Source organism: Phaseolus vulgaris, chromosome 4 (genome assembly GCF_000499845.2).
Source record: "Phaseolus vulgaris cultivar G19833 chromosome 4, P. vulgaris v2.0, whole genome shotgun sequence".
In the NCBI taxonomy this organism is placed as follows: domain Eukaryota; kingdom Viridiplantae; phylum Streptophyta; class Magnoliopsida; order Fabales; family Fabaceae; genus Phaseolus; species Phaseolus vulgaris.
Window position 1 is genome coordinate 8,880,534 of NC_023756.2, and position 21,418 is coordinate 8,901,951.

General features: G+C 26.2%; 1 protein-coding gene across 1 annotated transcript in view; it reads right to left on the minus strand.

Moving 5' to 3' along the window:
* Nucleotides 1-2,317: 2,317 nt before the first annotated feature.
* The window catches only part of LOC137837187 (uncharacterized), a 36,433-nt gene continuing 17,332 nt past the window's right edge, over nt 2,318-21,418 (minus strand). The window contains exon 19 of the transcript XR_011085380.1: nt 2,318-2,346. The gene's annotated coding sequence lies outside the window, so the exon portion shown is untranslated. The remainder of the gene's footprint in view (nt 2,347-21,418) is intronic.

Sequence of the window (21,418 nt, forward strand, 5' to 3'; positions counted from 1 at the left end):
TCCCTTGTAAGAATGATCATAGATAACTTTAATATACAACAGATTCATTCTTCTCTTCTAATTGCATTTGCTTTTATTATTTCATTTTCTTTATTTAATAATAAAGTTTATTATCACACTAGTAAGTTTATAAAAACATACAAAAAAAAGTTTAACATATGAATTTATTTAAATTTTTATTGTTTTAGATAAATTTTGTTAAATTAAAAAAAAAACAAGAGAAACAAACAGATACAAAATATATTATTTTATCTTAAAACAAATATTTTTAAATATTTTATTTTTTAATAATAATAATAATAATAGTTATTATCAAAATCCAACTTTTTATAACCTTATTCTTATTTTGTTTCCTTACTTTTTCTATCTATCTATATTTATTTCACTTCTTACTATTATTGTTTTTTAACTAAGAAAATTGGGTAAATACATGACTTTCATGGAGTGATAAAGTTTCTTATTATCTAATTTGCATATAAGTTTAAAATCAAACAGTTTCTAATGTTCTAAAAAAATAAAAATAAATAATATCTTAAATTATAGACTGTATTTTTATATATTTCTAATTAATTTTGAATAAATATATTTCATATTTTTTCAAAAAAAAAAAAAAAACCCAAAACATTACAAACAATAAATCTAATCTAATATCCAAATAAATAAATTTCAATTTAAAATAACCTTATATATAAAAGTACAATCAAAGTCCAGTATTACCAATTTTTCTCTCAAAACTGTAAAATACTATATAATAGGAAAACTAAAACAAATATAACTTTCTTTGGTGTTAAAAATATTTTCAATTAAAAAATAATTTTACATAATTTTTATGTCTTCATATACTCATCATCATTTTGTAGTACCCTATAATACTTTTAAAAGTACCTTCTAAATTATATATTTTGATCTAAGATTTTTTTTTATGTGTGAGTTTTACAACTCATATATATCCAATAATTTCCCCGTGACATAATATATTAAAAGTAATTACAAATATATTTATTTTTATAAAAAAATAATAAATTAATATATTAAAAGAGAAAAGATAAGAGTAATGCATGCAGAAGAGCAGAAGAACGGTCACGGAAATGCACAAAAATCTAAAGATGTGTTACTTTCTATTAATTGTCTTTGTATGCTTTTAATGTTTTCTTTTCTTTCTTTAATATTAAAGTTTTTTATATCCTTTATTAATTGTCTTTAAATATAAATATATTTAATTTTTTTATTTGTAAAATTAAAAAAATAACAGAAGCAAACAGATATAAAATATGTTATTTTGTCTTAAAACAATTTTTTTAATATTTTAATTTTTAAAAATAATAATAATAATAGTTATACTTCAAATCCAACTTCAATGTTTTTCAAAAAAATTAGAAATCATAATTTCTCTTTTGTTCATAAACACTTTTTAAATATACTTTATGAACACTTTTTTTTTCATAAATAAGAGTAAATGAAAGAAATAATTTTTCAAACTTGCTGCATTGAAAGGAGTGTGACAAATAGGAAAACATGCAGAAAAACAATAACTCAGTTTTAGAAAGAAGAACAATAACTTAGTTACCTCTCATTAAAGTTTCTAGAAATACAAAAAAAAATAACTAATTCAATACATATGAATACATTTACGTTTTTATTATTTTAGATAATTTCTTACTATTATAAAATATATATATATATATATATATATATATATATTAAGAGGGATTGATGAAGCAGATTTTAAATAAATAATTACAAAAACTTAATATTATTCTGTAAATATACTTCTGACTTGCCACTTATTTTAATATATGTATGACGCAAAATATTTTAGTATGTTAATGGAAAAAAAAATATTGATGTATTGATAATAATGAAAAAGGATTAGAGAGAATTTTAATTCCACATACACATCAAAGGTTACTAAATACCTAACTAATTAACATCATTTACATCTAAATACCTAAATAACTAAACACCATTTAAATCTTTTAGCCCTCCAACAATGGTAGAGAAGGAACAATTTATCAATTATAAGATAAAACTAGTAATAAAAAATTGTGTTTAACAACAACCTTGATTGAAATACCAGAAAAATGAATAATCATCAAATGAATTATATATAGAGAGTATATAACTAAATTAAATTCCAACCATAAAATAAAAAATTGTTTAAATTAATTTAAAAAAATCACATAAAAACACAAATAAACCTTTTATATAAGTAGGTATAAAATATTGAACCATATATTTACAATATTGTTTCTTATATTGTCACTAATTACAACTTTCTGATAGTTGTATCATTCCATATCTAACTAGTTAAATTAAGAAAATAAGACTATGAATAGTAATTACATTGAAATCTAATTCTGTTGTTTCTAACATGAAAAAATTCTTTATATTTCCCTCAAAGATTTCTACCAAAACCTGCAAAAACACAAGAAAAATCATTCCATGATTTTAATCATATCCACAAATTTAAAATAAATAAAATGTATATCATGTTAATAATAAAGTTACTTCTACTAACATTATTATTAAATACATTTACAATAGTCTCATATATATAAAGGTACTGACCATAAAAGTACTTCACTTAAAAGCTCTTGAGAAACCTTGTGACGGCTAAGTCTTTTTGCCCTGCAACCAAGGTAGAAAGGAAACAAGCAATTGTAGCTATCATATGCAGAGTCTGAAATCATAAGAACAATTCACTAGAAATTTTAAAAAATAATTCACCTTGAGGAAATATATTTATCGACCTCTTTCTTCTTCTCAGAGTCATAAACATACCAGTTTTCTTCAGGTGTTGTAGGAATTTCATCTTGTATTTTAATTTCTACATGTTGCTTTCTTTTAGAAAACTTGCAAAAACTCCAATCACAATGCTATAATCATTTCAATTAGATTTTAAGTGTTACCTTGCAAAAGAACAGTACATCCACTACAACAACTTCTAAAATTCCAGAATGTTTTACCATTGTTGTCTACAAATTCAAGTTTGATCCTCAAAGCATCACAACCTAGTATCATTGTAACATAAAAAGAATAAATGACAAAATATATTTATGAAACCATTTCCCAAACGAGATATTTTGAAAGATAAATACTTTGTCGTAAACAATTCATAAGAAAATGGTGAACTTAAACCAAACAAAATTTAAAACCTTATATAATGTTACATAACTAAATGTTATTGTGTATTATGTTAAAACTTTAGGCATTATAATATAATGATTAATACTTTTTAAGTTGTGACCTAATAATTAATGTCTGAATAATAAAATCCTTTAGTTTTGTGTTCTAAGATAGAAGAAATCTATATTTATTTTCAAGATTTAACATCATTAACAACTTGTGAACATTGAATAAGAGATACGCACTTAATATGTTTGATTGAGAAAATTACTATAGAGAGAACGTAATCTTTGTATACCAAGAGGTATCTAAATATATATATGCCTTAATTTAGAATTAATTACACTAGCTACTTAGAAGATATGACATAAATATATGTCTTAATTTATAATTTATTAAATAATTACAACTAATTTCATGTTTTATTATACTTCAAAATTAATAGATAAAATAATTATCACTAATAAAATAAAAATGATTAGTTTTTTTTTCTCTGTTTCTCTTAACATATTCCACACACTCAACCTTATCATAAAAGTAGTTTCATCTTATATATTTTATATTTATATGTTGTTTTTTTCTTTTAATTTTTGTTAGGTTACAATAGCATTGTTATTCATAAATATTGATGGAATGATTTTGAGAATTACCTGGAAACTCATCAACATATAGATCATTATTGTAACTTTTCAACTTCCAAAATGTTCTCGTAGCAACATCACGAGCACTCTCTTCTTTAAGAATAGAAAAACAAATGTTAAATTTTACAAATATAAAATTATTAATATTACAATATAAATCACCAATACATTAATTTTTTTAGAAACTCATATTAAATCTAAATGTTTTATTTAAAATTTATCTTATTATTAAAGTAAAACGGGAGTAAATAATAAGAGAGGTTCAGATACATTAAATCCCTTATTACACTAAAAAAAATATTTACTTTGAAAATTGAGTTATTTTTCCAAAATAATTACAAAAAGAAAGTCATATAAACATTATATCTCATCATTTAGATGTATGGAGAATATCAAAATACTGTGCCAAAAAATTGTAGCTATATGAAAAGCACCAAGCTAAAAAAACATTAGCTATTAACGTATTACCTAAAATCAAAGAAATAAAAATTTGAGATAAGAGTCCAATTCCTACACCAATAACACCAAACTAATCTGGCAACCATTAAATAGACTGCTTACAAAAGTTTATAATAGTGTATAACAAAAGTAAAATTTATTAGGATAAATATATAACTTATTATATAAACCAATTTTTAAAAAAAGAAAGAAAGTAAAAATACATAATTCTTGCATAATTATTAGGAATAGATAAAAACACTTCTCAAATATTATTACAACAACAATGAAAATGTTTGTTTCATTTTTAGTTGAAAAACATTCCAAATGTGTATCTTACAAAGATCTCTAACAAAGTTATTCAACAAATATATAAATTCATGAGTGAAAATAAATTTTATTGGACAAATGTATCAAATAATGCAATTAACTGATAAAATGATTTCCATAATATAGTACATAAACCAGATCCATATATATACTTTAAAACAAATTTTTCATAAAGATATGGTACCATGACATAAATAAATATTATTAACAATAGTGACTTATTAAAAAAAGTAAAAATTGAAACAAAATATTAATTAGATAAAAAAAATTGCAGAAGATTTTGGTATATTTTAAACTTTTCATAAATAAATGAAAAATATTGAGAATGTGAAAAAAGTTTACTTACTCAAACAATATTCTTTCATTTGCAGCATCTGAACTCAACAAGACTGCGAAAGGAAAAAGACCAAAAGAAAGAAGAAAGGAAGTGCCGAAGAAAGTGTGAAGTTTAAGCATGTTAGGTTAAACTTATATACACAAAAACATGGGACCCACCATCTGATTTATGTGGTTGAAAAAATTTATGATTAATGGATTATTTATATTTAAAAAATATGTGTAAATCAATCTTTAAAAGGAACAAATAAATTATAGAATAATAATTTTTAAATTATGCATCAATGTATTAACATAATTTAGTATAAATTATGAAGTAATATATTTTTAAGTATGACTAAATATATTAACACTCTTTTAAAATTGGTATAAAGTAAAAACATTTTATTCAATAAAATAGTATCAAGCCAGTCAAATAAAAGTTTCATATTAAATTTGATATTACTAGTTTATTTAAGTGTGTAGATTACAATTACAAAGATAAGAGATGAATAATGATCAGAACATTCAATTGAATTAAAATAATATGATAAGTTGTAATATTAAGTTATTAATAAAATTAACAATTGCTAAACGATTTATAATATTTTTTGGAAAATAAATAATTGGTTTAAAAGACTATGTAATAAAAGATTTATTATAATTCTTGTTATTTAAAGAAATAAAGTTCAATATTATAAGTTTATTCATTTTAAATAGGGATAAATCTATTATATATATTTATTGATCATTATTAAAAACTAAAATATTAATAAATACTATATTTTTGTTTCGTGTAAATTAAAGATTTGATTTTGTTATAACATGGTTTAAAGTAATACCTTCATTGTAATTAAATATGTAAATACAATCATATATCAAATTAAATACTTAAAACTTTAAATTATTGAAAACATTGATATTATTTTTTGGATTGAATTAATTTTATATATTATGATTAACTACCTTTGCTTTGTGAATCATAGTAATTTAATTTCGAATATTAAAATATGAAAGTTTATTTTATGTTTTGAAGATAAAGGTATTATTGTTGATTTGAATATTTAATCGGTAAACATATTATACTAAAATATTACATGGTTTATAAAGTTTTTAAGTATAAATATATGTCATAAAATTATATTAAATCTGTTTATGAAAAGATTTGTTATATTAGAAAATTGTTTTGTTATATTCATGTCATTGAGTTGTAAACTATGTTAATGTATATATATATATATATATATTATATATATATATATTATATATATATATATATTTTAAAGGGTTGGAGAACCTAAATTCGTTATATTATTTTTTTCTTTGTTGATAACATAAAAAATAACAAGCAGGTAAAAGAATTTGACATGAAAGTCAATACCATGTTAGCAAGTTTGTTTGTACATTTGTTTTCTTGTTTTAAATGTGAGTAATCCTATCCTAAAGTGTATTTATCTAATTCTATATATTTCATATCACATTATATTTTAATTTAGCTCTTTTAGTTAAAGCGTAGAGTAATTACAAAAAATAATATCTTTATGTTATTGTGATAAATACTTTAAAAAGTTTCAACTGAATAAATTAGTTGTGAAAATTTTGATTAATACATTTTCAAACTTTATTCCTTTGTTTTAAAATAGGATAAACCCTAAACCCTAAACTTACTAGATAGAGTACTTGTAGCTAATGAAACGATAGATGAGCTAAGTCGAAAGAACAAGAGTGTAGTAGTTATAAAGGTAGATTTTGAGAATGTGTATGACTCGATTAGGTGAAACTTTATAAAATACATGTTAAAAATACTTGGATTCTGTACAAAGGGGATAAATTGTACAACTTGTCGAGTGACTTGTGGCTACCGCTCTTAGGAGCACAAAGGATTGTTGTGAACCTCCTACAACATCAAGGTATGACATTAGTCAAATAAGCCAATGTGGGTTACTTGTAGAGGACAATTTCACTCCTCGGGTGGTGGTCATAGGAGAAGTCTTTGAAGGGGACACTACCTTACATAATGTGGCTATCTCCATTGATGTGATGAAGGTGACAGTGGACAAAGTACGAGTTGTTGAAGCTCCCGTTCCTCTGCCTACAGATGAGGTAACTACTATGGTTAAGGCATGTCAAACATTCATAGCCTAGCCTAGACACCTCTTTCAATTCATTTCGGAAGCCCCCGTAAGAAATTAATTTGTAATTATTAATTTATATTTATGTATTATATTTATTTAATACAAATGTTATTTATTTTGTAGCAACTGCATCGGAAACCAAGTCTGCTAATAAAGAAGCATTCAATTTCCATTGATGATCCTATAACCTCTTTATTAAAGATTGCTTCAGCTATTATAAGTACAAACCCTGTGCAGGTTCCGTGAGATGACACTATTTTTGAAAGAAGTAGTGAAATCCTTGTATACTTATATATGACTGGTGTGTTAGGGTTTGTAGCTGGAAACCACAAGCTAAATATATTTGTCATTCAATTTTTTTATGATGTAAGTCTCTTCCACCTATATCTCATTTTACTTTATTATATTATGTTATTGATTATGCTTTAATTAATTATTTGTGGGTATTTGTCTAAAGTTTCTATAATAAGGGAAAATATGATGTTTATGGATTCTTGGATCCCCAATTAATTAATCCAACGGGAACTCAGAAAGTTGAAACCTAATCATACATCACTAACTGTCTTCATATAGTGGGAAAATAAATATATTTTCCCTTTATATTAATCAGTAAGTAAGTTCAGTTACTATAAATGATCAATTATTAGTATTTCATCCTTTAAAGTTTTACTAACTGTTTTCATGGATGATGCAGGGGTCACTGACAATTACTTGTGTTATCCCTAAATGATAGCACTGTTGTGTGGTTTTTTTCATTGCACAAGAAACAACCCACATATCTCAAGTAAATAGTTGACATTATCAACTTACCTATGTACAATACTTAAATGTCTACTAACAAGTTTTTTTTTATTAATTACCTCATATAGTGGATATAACAAATTGAGATGTCGACACAGTGAAGATTGTCAAAAGCTGACATGGCTGATCCTAAAGTTTTTTGTAATTTTCTATCTTCCTCTCTTCATTGTTTGTCAAAATATCAATATTAACTTTTAATTAATATTAAATTGTAGTGCAATAATCAATCGGAATGGTATGAGTGTGTCTACTATGTTATGCAATGGATGACTACCATTATAAGACTTAGCATTAATAGAGGTTAAGAACATGCAATCATATTTAAATTATTGTTTATAATAAACTATATGTACTTTAACATTAATTTTAACTTATTTTGTATTGCAGTATTTTATGGATACTCAACCACTAAATTTGGCCACAATGAACTATGTGAGGACTGCTTGAACCATATATTTCATTAGGTTCTACAAGTCTAAGATAGAAAATGAATAATATATAGGTTTAAGACATTTTTTTTTGTCATTTTTTGTCAGAAAACTCAAGTGTTTTACATAGCATAAGGTTCCTTCTTAGTGTGTTAGTTTATTGTTTGCAAACATCTAAATCATTCATGGACGCAACATCAGTGCCAACACCTGTATCATTGTTCACAACCATCATTCACTACAAGAAAATCATGAAATAGAAACCAATTTTTAGAGACCAAAATAATTAGTTACAATAGGAACTAAAATAGAGACCATTTTAGAAACTAACAAAAAAATTGGTTTCTAAATTAGTTTATATTATTTTCTATTATTGTTAAATAGTTTCTAAATTGGTATCTAATTAGCAACTAAGGTTTTAGATACCAATTATTTAGTTTCTAAATTTAGTCTCTAAAACCTTGGTTGCTAATTAGATACCAATTTAGAAACTATTTAACAATAATAGAAAATAATAGAAACTAATTTAGAAACCAAATTTCTTTTTAGTTTCTAAAATGGTCTCTAATTTAGTTACTATTGCAACTAATTATTTTAGTCTCTAAAAATTGGTTTCTATTTTATGATTTTCTTGTAGTGATTGCTATGTTTTTTTAGTCAGGAAGACTAAGCTTTTACAATTTATTTTGCTTATGTTCTGTTTTGCGATTGTTCATGGTTTGTAAGCTAGGTGGCAAGTTTTTGGTTGATATGAAGATGAAAAGGTATTCTTTGAACATTATTATGCTTTATAAGGGTTGGATCACCCTTGAAGTGGACCTATTTAATTTTATTGCTATTTGCTGACAAAAGAAAAAGTTAGGCGACAAGCTTGTTTTTGTTCTTGAAAAAGGATTGGAAGACCCTAAAGTATCCCCATTTAATCTAATTATTTTTTACTGATAAAAAAATTGTTCATAGCCATCATAACTATAATCTCTTTTTTCTTCACTCTTTTTTAATAAATGATCATAATAATTACAACACACGATAGGGCCTATCTATGTTTTAGAGCATGAAAATGATAGACATGCAAATTTAAGATTCAAATATATCAATGTGTTTTCCACACTTCTAACCTTCTATAGGTAAATTTCAAATTGGATGTGAGATATAAAACAAATGCATGCATTGGTGTATCTTATCTCAATGCATAAAAAATATGAGTATTTGATCTTTCACACTACATAGTATGAAAAATCTCATTAGATTAACATCCAAAGTTAATGCAACATAATAAACATGGTTTACTATTATGTCTAACTTTTTAATATTTCTCATAAAAACAACATTTATATATTTCTTTTACTTCTTATATTATTATGTTGCATACAGTTTGAGATGCTAACCTAATAACATGATTCATCCATTCATTCATATTTTTTTTAGGAGTATGCAAGTTTATATAGGAGGGTCTCTATGATATTCTAACTAGGATTTTATAGTAGGAACCTTTTGCATATGAGTGAGATGAAGAGTAATCATGATCAATTATATGCTATCCCAATTAGAGTTTGATGTTATATTTGAGAATGGATTATGAGGGTATTTTTTTAATATGATTTTATTCATGTTCTTATATAGTGTACTTCATATGTCTTTGTTTTATGTTATTATACTACACACATTTAGAGATAAAAATACTAGTAAATACTACTACATTAAAATATTTGAGTCAATTGAAAGAGTTTGTGTTAATGCATATGCGACGTTATAATTAAGTGTGACATAAAGATATATATCTTCACTCATTTTTCTATGTCTATTTTTCTTTAGTTTCTTTTCCAATATATGTGTTGACGTTACTACAAACAAATGTTAAAGATGATGAATACCTGATAGTTATCATTTAGAAACTTATCTCCCATTAAATCTAATAATGAATCCATTAAAATCAATATTTAAACTTATCTGCAATTAATGAAAGTTATCAATAACAGTAAAGTAAACGAGGGTTTGTGATTATTTAGTATCCCCATTTTTTTAAATAAGGTATAAAATTGTTTTGTGTTATAAATACTACAAATTATCACTATAATAGAAATATACCTAAGAAAATAATAGAATTGATTAAATAATATTGCTACTCCGGGGAATTTATATATATATATATATATATAATTAGTAATGTTATTACTCATACTAATACTAATACAACAACTATATTATATAACACTAAAAATAATAACATTGAAATTTAATATGCCAAAGGTTTATTGATTATTGTTAATTAAATTATTAATTTTGATAATAAATAAAAGAAAAGGTAAACTTTCTTAAAATCATAATTTTGATAGTTACTGTGTCTCATACTTATGTTTGATGCAGATGAAAATAAAAAATTTGTGAGTTTGATTGGTACAACATTACAAGTGGCAGACATGCATGGTTAGATTCAAATTTTTGACCATGCGTTGCAACTTCTTAGGTTTTGTGCATAAATGTCAAATTTGACTGTCAGATTCAACTATGCATGAAAAATTGATCATAATTTGTCTTATAAGAAAACATTGAAATGAGTACCATTGATCCAATGAATTCAATAACTTTACTGAGATGAAGTTAACGTCAAAGTCTTGAGATGCTGAATCAGGTTACAATGTTATATTATTATTTTTGAAGAGCAATTTGAAATTTTTTGCTGAATAATTTAGGTATGAAGAATTCTGTTTTGAATTTGGAGAAACATAAATATACTGAGAAACAATTATTAATATTTATAAATATTTAATACACTAATTTAAAAAAAAAATTGCTATAATGATTAAATTAGAAATTATTTTAGGGACTAAATAAATTTTTAGTTTCTAAATTAGTTTTTATTACTGTTAAATGGTTTTTATATTGGTATCTAATTAGTGGTCAAAGTTTTTGGTATCAAATTTAGAAACTAAATAATTGGTAGTTAAAACTTTGACATCTAATTAGATACTAATTTAAAAATTATTTAACAATAATAGAAACTAATTTAAAAACATTTTTTTTTAGTTTCTAAAATAGTTTTTAATTTAGTTACTATTACAACTAATTATTTTGTTCTCTAAAAATTGAATTTTATTTGATGATTTTCTTTGTAGTGATAATGGATTGTGTTTTAGTTTTTTTTATGTGAACTGTGTATTATAGTGTATGTGATGTTTGTTAGAAGTATAAGTATATGTTAAGTTAAGGGTATAATAGAAGAATAATTGCATCTTAGAGTTATTTTCGATAGTAAATACTTGATGCATCAGTAGAATAACCTAAATTAATTTCTTTATTCATTAATATTTATGAGATCATATATTATTTGCATTCAAATTTAAGTCAAAATTGAATACTAGTGTATCGTGTGTAATAAACACAGAAGAAAGGTTACACCTAGGTATTTATTTATAGTGTTGGATTCATTAACACAATTAATTAGAAGTCCACAGTATATGAATGAATATGTTTGCCATTGTTTCGGTACTGTAACTACTCTCAATTAATTCAAATCAGACTTTCATTTCAATCAAGTAAAACTACAAGGCATTTTCATTCAAAAATATAAAACTTTTAACACTAATAGTACTATAAAAGTAAAATATCACCCTTCCACCAAAATTACTATTAATACCAAAATTAGTCAACAACGGTCACATTATTAATAACATAAATATCATCATTAATTTGAATCTCACAATTCAATTTGACATTTATGTATACGAGGTTGCATTGGAAACCCACAATATGGAAGAATTTTAATCCATATGCACATGAAGTTTTTTTTTTTATATGTATTAGCAGACTTATCTTTTGTGTTCTCTAAAAGGGTTTCTACATATTTAATTGGTTTTATGAATTGTCTTGATAAAAAATTTGACTTTTTTTTTTATCAGCAATGACTTTTTTTTTTTTACTAAGATCCTTTATGTAGCATGTAGTATACCGTTTTCAAATTTGAGTATGTGAAAGAGTATGAAGAGTCTATAAGGTTTTGTATAGTCTTTTGAAGTTGCACTTGACAGAGATTGTGAAGATCAAAGACCGAGAAAACTAATGTGTGGATGGAAAAATGCTAAACTTTTTAATGCAAAGATTTTAGCTATCTAAAAATAGTGTCGATCAAAGCAGAGATGATATTAGAGTGGGTTAAACAGATTTTACTGCAACAAAATTGTAAAATTTAGAGTCAACTAAGAGAAGATTACATCGGCACTAACAATTTTTAGAAAAAAAAATGCTTATAAAAAATAATAAAATAATAATGGTAAGCGTCGGTTTAGCCGATGTCATCAGAATAAAATGAATTATATTTAAAAAATATAGAAAATGAGGTAGCTAGGGTCTAAAATAATATCTAAAATAAAACTAAAACTAAATGAAATTATATCTAAAATAATACACAAAAAAAATGAGGTAGACTGGGCCTACCTGATTTTACTGACTAAAACAACTGAAATTAAATGAATTATATTTTTTTTTTTAAAATACCAAAAAACGAGGTAGGGAAGTCCTAGCTGACGCTATAGGTGACGTGAATTTGCAAGGGCATGGCCAACGCTACACGTTAGAGACATTAGATGGGGTGCGCGGGTTATTAGTGAACCCGAAATCACTTTACAGACGCAAGCGTCCCTTCTAGCGATGACTAAGCTCCACTCTATTAGCGTCTCTTTTAGCGATGACGGAGTCCACTTTATTAGCATCTCTTTAACAAGGGATAAGCCTTCATTTAGCATAGTTGAGTCCACTTTATTAACATCATTCTTATCGGCGTAATTGTTTAAAATTTCACGTATATAGCATAATTTTTTTGCACACATAACACCAACACAAATATATACTTAGTGTCGATTTTTTAACATTTGAGACTTTTATTAGCCAATCTAAGATCATGTTTTCTTGTAATCAATTATAATATTAAAAGTGGTTGTGACTTAGACACTTGCTTCGTGAATGCAAAGTAAGTTTTTTTTTTTAATGTTAAAAATATCTTCATGTATACAAATACAAGGTTATACTTTCCAAATATCTAAGCTTGTATACATTTTTTTTACAAAGAATGAATTAAATAACTTGGACATTTAAAGAATATCCAAATCCTATTAAAAAAAAAAAAGACAAGTATGTCAATTTAGTTAAAAAAACCTCAAAATTCCCCTAGAATGTGGGTTATAATGTTGTATACATAAATGATAAATTGGATTGTGAAATTCAAATAATTGATTATAATATTTGTTATTAGTAATGTGACTGTTGTTGGTAATATAATCATTTATATCATCTCAATATTGATAGTAATTTTGTGGTCGGATTGATTCCTCTATAGAATCCTTTACCTTTATAATGTTCTTAATTTAGTGTTAAAAATTTATTTTCCAAAAAAAAATGCCTTGTAGTCTTACTTGACTCAAATGAAATAATGTGCAACTATTAGATATATCAAAACAAATAATCTGTGACTATTAAATGGACCAAATCAGAGCAATATGCGTTTTTAGAATAATTTTTTATTTTATAAACAATGTTAATATTCTAATATGGTATTTGGGGTCTACTTTATCACAATTTTTTTTATTTTATTTAAAAAATTAATTCTATGTCTCAACTTAAAAAAAAAAAAAATGTTTAGACTTCCAGAAAAAATAACATAACTTACATTTAAAAAATATCTTTTGTATACTTATTGAAACTTCTTTATTTTTTATTAATAAAAAGAACATCACCCTCTTCATAAAAAAACATGAACCCTTACACTTACAAATCTGAATTACCCTGCAAACTAAGGGTAGTGCTGCAGACTTCAGGGGTACTGCTACATTGCCTACTTAAAGGCTTTATCTTAAGACCACTGACGTGTAATCTTTCTTCTCTGTTTATTTGACACATACAGCTCTTCAATTTTGATGGAAATAATATATGATATGATCTGATATATTAATGAATAAAGAAATTAAGATGGAAGCATTTGAGATAGTGAAGACTGGTACAAAACAATAAGTGAAGTAGTAATAATTTTTATTTTCTTGGAACTACAGACGCTAATACTACATAACAAAACCGTTTCTTGGAAAATCTCCCTCCACCACCACACAGAACACCAAGTACAAGAACTAGAACATTATCAAAATTTTCTCATTAAATTCTCGTACAGATGTAGCATTGAGATGCTCAACTAGGTTATTAATGTATCATTGAGATGCTCAACTAAGTTCTTAATCCTAGACTGCTGCAAGGCCATAAGTGGTGAACTGCTGCACCCTCATCCATTTGCAGTCATGCATAGAGATTCTCATCTTTTTCTTTTGCAGTGATGCATAGAGATGGTTATCCTTTTGGAGTCATGCATGGAATTTCATTGGTACAACGTATGGAATTTGATTGGTACAACGTTGAATCTAATTATTTTAAAGATTATTACTCTTTTTTTCGAAATTTTTTTTTTTTTTTTTTTTAATCTAATTATTTCTTGGTAAGTATTCAAAGGAAGAAAACAATAACTTTAATGTTGTGGGCTGCTAAAGTAGCATGGTGCAGTAAATAGCAACTGCTACTGTTTTGCAAAATAGCTTGTGTTTGTAACCTAATTCAGCATCTAATGCCAAATTAATGCATCATCTGAGTAAAGTTTTTGAATTCATTGGATGAGTGTACACATTTCAATGTTTTCTTATAAGACAAATTGTGATGAATTTTTCATGCACAGTTGAATCTGACAGTCAAATTTGACATTTATGCACAAAACTTAAGAAGTTCCAAGGCATGGTCGTAAATCTGAATCTAACCATGCATGTCTGCCCACTTGTAATGTTGTACCAATCAAACTCACAAATTTTTTATTTTCATTTTTTTATTGAAAATAAATAAATTAAATAAAAAAAATACTTTCAGAGTATCCCAACTATAATTCTAAAAAGGAATAAAAATAAATAAATTTATTTTCATATGCATCAAACATAAGAATGACTGTTAAAATTATGATTTTAAGAAAGTTTACCTTTTCTTTTTTCCACCACACATTACTTTTCTCTGTCCAATAAGTGTTTTTTTATCAGCTCTGTCCATTAAGTTGCAATCTTTATTTATTATCAATATTAATAATTTAATTAGCAATAATCAATAAACATTTGGCATATTAAATTTCAAAGTTATTATTTTTAGTATTATATAATATAGTTGTCGTATTAGTATCGAGTAATAATATATATATATATATATATATATATATATATATATATATATTATCCCCGGAGTAGCAATATTATTAATCAATTCTATTATTTTCTTAGGTATATTTCTATTATATTTAATAATGTGTAGTATTTATAAGACAAAACAATATTATACATTATTTATAATAAATCGAGATAAAATATTATATTTATTAATAATAAATGTGTATACGAATTTTTATTTTTTTTTATCGGTAATAATAAATAAATAAATATGAATCACTTTTGGGGTGGTTCAACCCTTATACATAATGACAACCTTAATCACATCCAGTAGACATACAACCAAGTATGGCTACACAAGATACTCTTAACTTAATGCAGAAAAGGACACCTGACATACTAAGTAAACATCTCATAAGATTATCCTAATACAAATCATCGAATCTAAACATCGCAGACTGAGACTTGGATGAAACCCAAGACCAAGGTTTTAGTTGGACCAACGCGAAAGCCTCCCGTACATCTATTACTCCCCTTTTAAATATAACCCTATTCCTATGCCTCCAGACCTCATTAATTACTACAATCCAAATTCCTCCCCAAACCTTATTCACCGAAGTCGGCGCACTGCTCATCCTAAACTGGGAAAAAATTAACAATTGAACATTATGAAACACAATTCTGCATACCCAGTCATACACAACAATGGTTCCACAATAACCAAGCAAATCTGCACTCGAAGAATAACTGATTTGTACTTCCTATTTTTTTATTTTGATTAAAAAAAAACTGATTCATCCGGAAATGTTTCAAATGTTAAGTTTTATTTAAATGAATTGAGTTAGTTGGCTTGAAAAAAAAAACATTCTAATTCATTATAAATTGTACAGTAAATATCATTCAATGTAATTAATTTAATTCTTTTATAAATGTTAGATGTGATTAAATCAAAGAGATAACTATTGTAAAAGTACATTCTGAATGATAGGTAAGTTAAAGAAAACTATAAGGTTTAAATAAGTTTAAGTTCTCTATATTTATCTGATTTTTATTTTAAACACTTAATAATTTTTTTTTCATTTTAGATACCTAATAAAAGACCTTATCATATTTTGGAAATGTATTAATGATAAAAAAATAGAAGTTGAAAAAAATCAAAAATTATTTCAAAGATAATTAAAATAATTAACATAATACTAAAGAAAAAATATAAAATAAATATTTCTTATAAACTTAAACCAAATTTTATAATTTATTAGATACCTAATTTTTAAAAAAAAATATTTATTAGACATTCAAAAACAAATTTTGAATGTATACAAAATGAAATTCTACATTAAGAAGCTAAATCTTATTTAACACTTCTAAAGAATTTTTTACAATGTTTAAAATTTTATCGACATAATTTCATTTAATAATAAATGTTTGGACTATATTTATGAAAAAATTCACTATTCTAATTATATTCATCTAATTAGATTTATTTTGATCGTAATTGTTATTTTTACTAATTTTGTGTTTTTAATCGCATGAAAGGATCTAATCTCAAAGTAGACGGTCTGACTAGACGACTTGATAAAAACGTATAATTAAATGGTCTTAATGAAGTGTGTTCATGCCGAATCATGCATAAGTTCAAGTTATTTCTCTAAATCAAAACGGGAAAACAAATCTAAGTTAAAGAATTAGAACATTAAATTTGCAATATCTCGTAAATAGATTTGGAAGCAAATTTTCTGTAGAGATATTCTCTCAAATTTCTGAAATTAAAAATCCCCTATTAAATGCATCAAAGCAAATCTCGCTTGAATATATTAATGGTTCAAGTAAATCTTCTCCAAATATCTCTCGCAATATAATTATAATCAATGTGCAAATTTGAATCGAGTTTGAAAACATAATATTTGGAAGAGAAGGAAGAACGAGATCTTAAACTTATCAGAAAAGAAGATATCCACTTAATAATTCGAAACATATGCGATAGATTCTGAAATCAATTCTAAGGAAGAACATGTCATCACATTTTCCTCATTTTCTTTCTATTTATTCATGATATCAACATGAATTTTTCAACATTTTTTTTAATCAATAGGAATAGATTATTCCCATTTCTAACAAGTGAACTATTTTAACTCTAAAGAACTAAAACTAACCATTCCCTTTTCTATATTGCATCTATGTTCTCATTCCTTAAACATGTTAATGGGTAGAAAAATATATCATTAAAGACTTAGGGTGCAATAATAACAAAAATTCTTTGCTCAAAAATGGTTATAAACAATGAATTTTATTTACCTAAAGGTTGACTATTTGTCCCTAATTTTCTAATTAACACAATTTCCTCAATCATCGTGTCAGGCTCATGAGGAATATGTCCAACATTTTCTAGGATGTAAAATAGCAGGATGTACTGTATGGAATAAATGTTCGAACTGACTAGGTTTAACATCTGTAATGATATCTTTATGCTTATTATTTTGTAAGCTTTCTTTGTATAAGGGTTGTGACACCCCTGAAGTGTTCTCCTTTAATTGATTTGTCTATTGCTGATAAAAAAAAAACAAACAAAATCTAGTATGAAAGGGGTTATGGGTAACAATAATCTGGGATATCTGGGATCATAGGAATATAGTCATTTTTAAACAAGGGAAGATGGATGGGGAGGGACCCAGCTAAAACTTGGACTTGGTTGTAAGTAGGGGCTTTGTGATGGCTAAAGACTAGGTTTTGATTATACAAGGTTGATGTATATAGATTTTGACGGTTTTTAGGTTTTTTTGTACATAACCTATTTATTTGATTCTTTCTTTTTTTATAAAAAAAATATTTATGTTTGTGTCGAATTAGTGTCCAATTAATGTTAGACACTACAAAGTTAATTTAGTCAACTCTAAAGTGACACTAACTATTTTTAACTGTTTTTAATAAGTTAAAATTTTATGTTAGTATCGGACTAGTGTCAGCAAAACTGACAGTAACTAAAATAAGGTTAATATCAATCTAATTTTCTTTTTGTTGATCGGCAAGCGACCTAGTTTATACTAATCTTATTTTTTTATAGTATTTATATTTATTTAACACTAATTAAGCTGACACTAATTTTATTTATTTTATTATTTATTTAAGTTGGTGTCAATTACGTCAATACTGATATAATATATCTTTAATGTTTATCTGAGTTTAAGTCAATTTAGGTAACGTTAATTTATATGTTATGAATTTGCACGTTTTTGTGATAATGAATTATGTATTATTTTTAATTCAAAAACCAAAATTTAAAGATAATAAATCTATTATTATAATATTTTTCCAATTTTTATATAAATCTATTAAGAACCTACTCCTAACCGATATTAAATATCTACTTTTAAAATATGATTTAAGAAATGTTAATTAATATTTATGTATATCATAAAAAGATATTATTTAATAATTTATACTTCCTATTCTTAGGAAGCGTTAATTAATATTCATTCATGTTTGAAAAATTATTATTTTATAATTTATTGGTTTCTTAAAGATTGATTGACACATTATTTTTATAAAAATAATTAATTAATATATAATAAAAAATTTCAACCACATGAATAAGATGGGGGTCCCCATATTTGTGTATATATAAGTTTAACCTAGATTGCTACAACCTCACTCGGATCGGCGCCTCCTTTGTTTCCATTTCTAGATTGCAATCTTATTTTAGTTCTAATAATGCAATTAACTGATGCATGCTTATGAATGTTGACCTGACAGAGACACATCTAAATATTTTGGGATATTTAAAAAAAAAATATGAAATGGATTTATTATAAATTAATTAAAAATATATAAAAAATATAGTCTAAGGCATTATTTATTTTTAATTTTTTATAATATTAGAAACTGTTTGACTATAGAGTTACCATTACAAGAAAATCATGAAATAAAAATAAATTTTTAGAGACAAAAAATAATTAGTTGTTATAGAGTTACCATAATTCTCCCAGCCTCCTAAGCACCCTTCACGTGAGAGTTTCCTTCGTGTACTATAGCTACCCTACATTCAACCTTTTCCCTCCAGATTTGTTTCTTATGTTCCTTCCCCTTACCTATAACTTCTAATACACGGAAGGGGATTCAGGACCAAGTAGTAATTGAAAGAAGGAATCCTATATTTCATACACAACCAAAACTTAAGTTGAGCCATTTGAAAAATCTCTTCCGCATCAACTGTTTCTTGCTTGAAATTAACATGGTTTATCTTACCCCAAATACACCTCAATATGACTGCCCAAATACCTTTCCACACCAAATTTTGATTGTTATTCACTTGTTCCAAATGAAAATTCACAAAATGGTACTGCAAATCATTGTGTTGCACATAATACCAATCCATCTGAAACATGTGACCCAAACCTTCTTTCCAATCACGCATTCTATGAACAAATGTTGACTTGACTCCTCCTTAGCCTGACACAACACATAAGGGAGTAGGCACTGACACTCCTCTCGTACTCAATGCCACTCTTGTTGGAATTCTATCCAGCAAGACCCTTCAGGCAGTAAAAAGCACATTGGGTAGCGTTTTTACCTCCAAAAGCACTTGAAGAGGTCATTGTGAGGACCTCTTACGGGATAAGCTAAGTGATCATACGCCAACACTGTGAACACCCCTGATTCTTCATTCCTCCACACCTAGAAATCCTTCACCTCCTTATTCAAATTGGTTTGAGATATGAGCCTTAAAAGGTCTTCCTCCATAATAGATTTCCGCACAAACCTAGCACGTCTCCACCTTAGAGTCCACCGCCATTCTGATTCTACCCACACACAAACCTCACCTACCTTCTCTCCATAGTTCAAAGATAAAGAATGCAACCTAGGGAATACCGTTTTGAGGTTCAAATTACCAACCGACACATCCTCCCAAAATCTAACTTTATCACTAACTCCTATTTTCGAACCTGTTGCTTCCTAAAACCATCCACCACCTCCTCCCCCACGACAGACTATGGACAGGTCCCTCCACCACTGATACAAACCGACAGATAACTAAGGACACAACAAGAACTTCCCAAAAGGGTCAGTCATCTCCAGATACAAAGTTAGACCCCACCAAACCTTGAGAAAGAATCAACAAAAGAAGAAGAAGCTATAAACCTGAATATCAGAAGTTCTTCCTTTTGGTCTTCTTAGAAAATAGAATATGTTTGTAAATAATTTAGTCTCACTTTAAGGGTCCAAATAGAAAATATACGCTAAAATAAGATGTCTTTAGCATAATAGGGAGTGTAGTTATCATTTTAGCTTGTTCCTAGCCCTTTAGGAAGACAATTTGACCTAGTTTCTAGAAGGACAAGCCTAGGGTGCGGGTTTGACTAAGGCTGCCCATTTTTTCCCTTTTACCATCCTACCCCTCTTTCTTGTTTTTCAAGTCTCCTTCACCTATAAATAGGAGGTCTACCCATTGTATTTTACAAGTTGAATTTAAATGGAGTAAAGAAACTCTGCACAAATTGTGTGAGCTCTTAGTGAGGCTTATGTCCTCTTAGGTTTGAGGTCTTATCTTAAGTGATTTGGAAAGTTCTCAAGTGGCAGCCAACACACTCATCTTGGAGAATATCACACTGCAAATGGTGTGATATTTCTCACCCACCATCATTGTTTTCTCATTCAATTTTCCTTCCATTTCTCCATTCCATTTTATGTGTTTGTCTCTTTAGTTTCTATTCTTTGTTGCTCTTGGGTTTCTCTCATAATCACGAGTATGGTGCATCATTTGGGAGGTCATGACCACCATTGATGTTAACCTTGTGACCATTTTCAATCCCGCAATTGCATCTCATCCTCACCATATCTTGTTTTTCATTTTTGCCTCTGTGAAGTGAACCTTTATACTTACTTAAGCACTTTGTTAAGTTCGTGTCCAGTGAGAATCTTCCTTAGGTCCTCACCATTAATTGTTAAAATCCTAATCTTAAGTAAAAGTGTCACCATAAATGAAAACATCTAAAATCAACTCACATCATGTGGTATTCAGAGCTTTGGTT